Here is a 7,425-nt window from a genome sequence, read left to right as displayed (position 1 = left end):
CCAGATGGAAGAGGGGAACGAGTGAATATCCGGGGCGCGTTGTATCTTTGTTCAGGAATATGTATGTTCGATTTAACCAGAAAGTGTGCGTTTCCTCGAGCCGAGCCTTTGGAACTAACGGAATTCACGGGTATAATGTTGTGTTTTTCATTCAGTTTGGGGTCGTCGATCATCCAACATCTGGGATCACCACTATCGTACATGAGGGATCCATCCGATCCATTGGAATGAATTTCATTCACCGCAGATTGCCCGTGAATTCTGCGTTCATTGTGCTAAAAGTGTACAACCTGCGGTGGCCGGGAATCGAACCCGAGTCAACTGCTTGGGAAGCAGCTATACTCACCACTATAGCACCATCGCACCCTGATTCAAACGGGATTTGGTTACTGAATGTTCTCTTGTGCCATAAGATTCTGTCACTCGATTATCAGTTTCTGAGCTGTTTTCTGAAGGGTCATGCCTCACTCTGTTGCAGTTCCTATTCAGACCAAAGGATGTCGCGACGTTCAGACAGACCGGGGAAACACAGCACCTGGGATCCGAGTGAAGGGAGAATCGACCCGAGAGATTCGAAGGGCTGCAAATGGTTTTCTGCTTTTCGTATCAGAAAGTGGGAAACAACTGCTGTTTATAAATATCCGTTCAAACAACACACGCAGTTGGACGCTAATGGGAACCCTTCCTTTGTCCAGTCCTTGAACATAGTAAATGACTGAATCACTGAAAAATGCTGAGACTCCTCCAGTCACACAGTGAGGAGGGGATGAGTAAAAAACGCCAACTCTACACTCAACGAACAGACATCAGCCTGACTTTATGAACTCTCCGAAACCCTGACATCCGTATGACAGATTCCACACTCTTTTTTATTCCTGGTTACTTCAGCCCCCGCCTGTCACGCAGGAGACCGGGTTTTAATTTACCAATGGGGAGACCATTTACCAGCTTGAAATGAAACCGGTATTAGAAGATGGGACAATCTAATGTGCAATTAGCCCGGAACTGGAGAGTTTCCCGAGAACAAGGGACGTTCTGTTCAGCGTTTTTTTTAAAAATCAAATTTCCTTCATCGTGACTGTATCTCAACGCCGTTCGGCGTTACACTCAGTGACTCAATTCTTCACTCCGAAATATTTAACAGGGGCTGTTGCTGTGAGAATGAACACCCGCACTTTCCAAGCACTCCTGCCGACTCTGTCAGCTGGTCTCGATGACTGTGTGGAGAAGACTGGCAAAGGAACAACTGAAACACTTTGGAGAGAACGATACCATGCCGACGTGCTTACCGCCGGGTTTAAAGCGACCCTGCCCCTCCCGCAACCCAGGACCCTCCGAACAGACGCTTAGAAAGTGCACTGGAGTAAACTACACTTAAATTTTGTGACGTTGGTACAACACGGGTTGTGTGGCTCTGCCCCTAGACCTGGTTGACAGCAGAACACATAGAAAAGGGTTCGAGTTGCTGACAGTGGCGGTTGATGCTGCTGCCGTGAATGTTCGGAAATAAAGTAGGTGCAGGTGGGGGGGGGGGGGGGGGTGCGAGTGTCTGGAAAAGGAACCGGAAATGAAGAGTTCTAGTGAGAGCGTTAGAGGTTGGAATGAAATTGAATCTGGATCCGGAAAACGGAAAAAAGTAACATAAAATGGGAATGATTTCTACTGATCGAGAGGAAGGGCTGGATATTTTGGGGAAAAAATACCACTTCAAGGTACAGTTTTGTTTAAATTTGACCGGGAACAACCTTCATTTATCAAACGCATTAAATTAACTGCACCATCACACAAAATGCTGGAGGCACTCAACAGGCCAGGCAGCATCTGTGCAAACGAGTTCAGTCGACACTTCAGGCAGAGACGATTCATCAGCCCTGATATCCTCCAGCAATTTGTGTGTAGTTTGGATTTCCAGAATCTGTACGCTTTCTCGTTTAAAATTAACCACAGAGTTGACATCTGGTTTAGGGAATATAGGTTGTGCTCAAACCTTAAGAAGAGTTTAATAGCAATTACTTATGATTTGATTACGAAAATGCGTCTAGGTACATCTGATGAAATTAAGAATGAGTGGGAAAGAGAACTTCAAATATCTTTATCTACAGAGAAATGGGAGAAAATTCTTAAACTAGTTAGTACTTCTTAAATGTGGACCAGACACATTTAATAGAGCTCATATGTCCAAGGATAAGTTAGCTCGTTTCTACCCTCATATAAATCCTGTTTGTGATAGATGTAATTCCGAAGTACTTTAATTGACACGTGTTCCGGTCTTGTCCTCTTCTCGTTAAATATTGTAAAGATATGTTTGAGATTATTTCAGTAGTTCTGTGTGTTGATTTACAACTTCATCCTATTGCGGCAATTTTTGGACTACCAGTGATAGACTCCAGTCATCTATCCCCATCAGCTTGTCTTTTAATTGTATTTGTGACACTAATAGCCAGAAGATCCATTATAATTACATGGAAAGCTTCCAATCCCCCTACCACTCCTCAATGGTTTTCCCAATCGATAAGATGTCTAAATTTGGGAAAAATTAGCAGTGGTACTATGGACCCTTCGGTTGAATTTGAAGAAACTTGGAGCCATTTATTCAATATTTTCATATGATGTAATCGACCCTTCCTGGATCCTTTTTTTAGTTTTTATTTTGTTCATTTATAGAGGAGCAGAATTAACAACAAATTATAATTTTAACTAATGAAACATGGCAGCCCATTCTTTGTTTTTTGTTAGTTTAGTTTTTCATAGTCTAGGTTTTTTTCTTTATTTTTATAAATATATTTTCTTCATGGTTAATTACTAAGGGATTGGGAGGCAAAACTCTATTTGCTATTTTAAATATGTGTTTTTACATGTCAACCGCTGTTAATGTAATACTGATCTCTATCTACCATTATCAATATTAATATACTTATTAATTTGAAATGCAATAAAAAGATCGAAAAAGAAAGAAAGAGGAGGTGATGTGCTACTCGTGAGTCAGGATAAGAAAGTGTGAGAAGGCATTACATTTGAATGTTTTATGTTGCCTAATGAACATAGAGGTGTCAGGGGTGTTAAAACAGGTGGAGATTTTGTGCAACACTGGAGATTTTGATAGTTGAAATTAAATCATTAAATCTCACTTACTGGGAGCCAAGGTAAAGAAGGTAAAGAGATTACAAGTTGTCAGAAATGGAGAAAAGATGGAGTGTTTAACTGTATTGATATGTTAGTTATAATGTACAAACTTATATTCCACCCTTTCTTCGAATGTTACAAATGTCAAAGGTTTGGGCATGTTGTCGCAGTATATCATGGGAGACTAAGATGTAGAGAGTGTGGTGGGAACATAAGTATGGAGATTGTGAAGCTGTAAAGATTAATTGTTGCAATTGTGAGGAGACATGGTGCAATGAATAAGGATGTCAGGTGCTTAAGAAGGCAGATGGTTGATTAGGTTAAAATACATTTAGATGTGTATTATGCAGAGGCCTTGCAAAAAGTTAAACCAAATGTTGATCAAATATTATCAGTTGGGAAACAGAATGTGAATTCAGTGGCTATATGTCGCATTATTAAAGTTTCATTACTAAACATACTTTAGTAGTTGATAAAATGAAGTTTGTGATGATTATAAAGGGTGTGGTGAATTGTACTGCCCAGTTATCGTACTGAGAAAATTAAAATTATTGTCGAAGCTGCTGAGAAGTATCTATATATAACTGGTGTAATGTGGGAAACTGTAAATGATGCGTCAATAGGCAGGGTATCTCTACTTCAGTCTCCTGCGGATACATAATGGGATTAAGAATATTCCTGTGGGATGCGAGAAGTCTGATTGTCAAGACATTAAGACATTTATTTCGGATTTATCAAATTCACCCAATATCATATCTATTCAGGAAACCCGGCTGTTACCACATTTATGTTTTCCTCTGCCAGATTATTTTGTAATTCGATGTGTTTGGTTAATTGGTAGGGGGGGGGGTGGTGTTGCAAGTTTAATAAAGAGAGGAATCGGACAACGAGTTGTGGATGTAAATAAAGTGTATGAGGCTCTTGTAGTAGATGTATTTGATTCAACACGTAGGGGTTTTAAAGCTGTAAATCTCTTGTGGAACGCTTTTGATTGATTTGTTGGAAGGTATATGTAGAGACAGAGGGTGGAAGATCTCAAGCTATCAATTCGAAGTAGACTCCCGTGGCTCTATTGTGTTCACTTTCCAGAAGTTGCTGCGTGACCTTGGCTTCGCCAGGAGATAAATCAAGTCAAACAGCAGGGTGGTCGCTGAGGGAGCAGAGACAGGATCAATATGGGTGTGGACCAAGTACGTCCAGAGGGGGAGATAGTCGGACAGTGTATCCATCTTTTGCAAACCCTTCATTCGTTGCATAGACACTTCAAGTGTAGACTATCTGTTGGTTGGAAGCGACCAACAACTCTGATAGAGTCAGCTGCCAAGTTTTTAAGCTTAACAGTGACAGGTGGTGCTTTAGCACTGCTGGCCCACCACCTCGAGGGAGTCTTGATCATAAACGGCCCGAAACTACTGAGGACAGGCTGCAGATCAACATATGATCCCACCAGTGATAGCACAGGCCAGTTAACAATTTAGTCCAAGTGTATTTTCAATTCAACTCTAGCTCCAGCTCACTAAGGGTTGTATGGGGTGGGCATTTTTGTGCACATAGTTCACTGTGGTTTCTTTCATGCAATGGTTTGTTGGTAGAAGAATTTTTAGCTATTTCCAATCTTTGTGCCTTAATGATGGGAGGGCTATGAGATTTCTTGTTTATAATAGTCCGAAAACTGCTGTAGATTTAACTCCAGTTTCAAGCATTCTGGCTGGAGTGATTGCGTTATGTCATGGGTGATGAAACATTGGGGAGTGATCATTATCCTATATTTATAAGCTTGTGTTTGGAGTTATATAGGGGACAGGAGCCTGCTTTTGGAGTTGGAATTTTGGTAAAGCAAACTGGGAGAGTGTTTACGTGACCAATGTCTGTCAGGACTGAACATTGAAGATTATGTGGATTTCTGCAATGAATGATTATGTCATATTATTCATCACACTAATGTGCAAGTGTCTCCTGTTAAAAATGTCATTAATAGGAGGAACAACACATACAAAACGCTGGTAGAACACAGCAGGCCAGGCAGCATCTATAGGGAGAAGCACTGTCGCCGTTTCGGGCCAAGACCCTTCGTCAGGACTAACCGAAAGGAAAGATAGTAAGATATTTGAAAGTAGTGGGCGGAGGGGGAAATGCGAAATGATAGGAGAAGACCGGAGGGGGTGGGATGAAGCTAAGAGCTGGAAAGGAGATTTGCGAACGTGATACAGGGCAGGAGAAGGGAAAGGATCATGGGACGGGAGGCCACAGGAGAAAGAAAGGAGGTGGGGGGGGGAGCAACGGAGGGAGATGGAGAACAGGCAACCAAATAAATATGTCAGGGATGGGGTAAGAAGGGGAGGAGGGCCATTAACGGAAGTTAGAGAAGTCAATGTTCATGGCATCAGGTTGGAGGCTACCCAGCCGGTATTTAAGGTGTTGTTCCACCAACTTGAGTTTGGATTCATTTTGACAGTAGAGGAGGCCATGGATAGACATATCAGAATGGGAATGGGACGTGGAGTTAAAATGTGTGGCCACTGGGAGATCCTGCTTTTTCTGGCGGACCGAGCGTATGTGTTCAGCGAAACGGTCTCCCAGTCTGCGTCGGGTCTAGGAGGAAGACTGTACCATGGTGGATGGAGGAGTGGGCAGAGGCAATTAGGGAGAGAAATAAGGTGGCTGGGAGAGTTGAGAATTATCACTTTTCGAGTGATCTTTTTAAGTATGAAAAGGCACAGGCTGTGGTGATAAAATTGGTGAAGGTTCTGAAAGAGGTTTACTGGAGGTCATCTTTTGATAGTGTTAGTACGATATTAAGCTTAAAGATGTTTGAGGATTGCTTAAGAAAATGGGGGGGGGGATTCATAGAGCTAATAACATTCCAGTATTGATTAAGGAAGGTGGTTGTTACTGAAATAGAGAAGGTTGAGCCACTGGCTTAGTAATTTGCTGCAATTCATAATCAATATAATTTAATTGAAGAGCCTAAATGATGTAGGGATGAGGTTTTATTGATACGCTGATGTTTTGGAAGCCATTTGTAGCAATGATAGTGAGGTAGAGTCTTCATTGTGCGAATTTAAGAAAGTTTTTAATAGTGCGGCTCAGACGGTTCCAGGAAAGGTGATATATACTATTGCATGTTTAAGCAGATGGCTTACAACTCTTGAGATAATATTACCATTTTTGGATTATATTTGAAGTTTAGGCCATCTTGGCTCCTCAGGGAAAATGGACCGAAACCTGGAAAGGCCGATGGGATACTTCTAGTTATAGACCAACATCATTTGGGTTAACTTATGGAACGCATGGTAATAGAACGATTGAATTTTATTTTGGGAAAGAGAGGTGAGATAGCATTTTATCAGTGCGGATTTCAAAAGGGCTGAATGACATTATATTTGCAAGTAGATATTAGGAAAGCACAGGTAAATGACGAAGTTGCAAAATGCAGTATTGTGATATTGAAAAGTCATATGATATGAAAGAATTAAATTATGGAAATTTGGAGTGAGAGGAAGGCTGCACATTTTTTCAAAGGCTTTTTTTCATGCATGTTGCAAGCAGGTAAGGTATATTTGGGCTTCTATGTGGTGGGGAATGAGACCCCACTTTGTAGCCATTATTGTTTAATATTATGACGAATGATATTTTCTCTGAGATAGGTACTGGGGAGAGGAAATCACCTTTTGCAAATGAATGGATCTTAATGTATTAGAGGTAGAAAATTCAGTTTAATTGTACATAGAATGTGATTAGTGATAAATAATGACGAACAGTGGGCAAATAAATAGAGGTTTAAGCTTTCAGTAGCTAAAACACATTATGTGTTTTACAAAGACGATCAATAGGCCTCTTTATTGATCCATAACATTCTCAATATACATTGATTTGAAATTTTATTATCAAACTCTTGAATAAGTGTCGGTGTTACAGTTTTGCGCCATGTGGCTGGTTAATGAGCCGACATGGAAGCGCCATATCTGTAACAGAATTGATAAATGTAAAGGATCACTGGATATCCTTGGGTGTTTGTGTACGTATTCTTGGGGCACTACCGGCCCATCACCGTGACTCTGCGGAGGAACCGATGCTACCAGAAATTCACCGAGCTTCTCATCCACAAACTTCCCTTCCAGCATCTGGTGCAGAAGATCACGCAGGACTTCAAAACCGATCCACGCTTCCTGAGGTTGGCCATCAAAGGCCTGCAGGAGGCCAGCGAGGCTTACCTGGTCAGGCTCTTTGCACCACCATCCACACCAGGCGAGTCACCCCTGTGCCCAAAGACATTCAGATGACCCACTGCATCGGCCAGAA

The 7,425-nt window shown here is 41.5% G+C and overlaps 1 non-coding gene across 1 annotated transcript; it reads right to left on the bottom strand.

The window, feature by feature from the left end:
* Positions 1 to 291: 291 nt before the first annotated feature.
* Positions 292 to 363, bottom strand: trnag-ccc (transfer RNA glycine (anticodon CCC)). The gene has a single exon. It is a non-coding gene; the product is annotated as a tRNA-Gly (tRNA).
* Positions 364 to 7,425: the final 7,062 nt, after the last annotated feature.

Source organism: Hemitrygon akajei, chromosome 28 (genome assembly GCF_048418815.1).
Source record: "Hemitrygon akajei chromosome 28, sHemAka1.3, whole genome shotgun sequence".
NCBI lineage: Eukaryota > Metazoa > Chordata > Chondrichthyes > Myliobatiformes > Dasyatidae > Hemitrygon > Hemitrygon akajei.
Note: the sequence above shows the minus strand (reverse complement) of the source record. Positions and strands in the feature narration are given on the sequence as shown.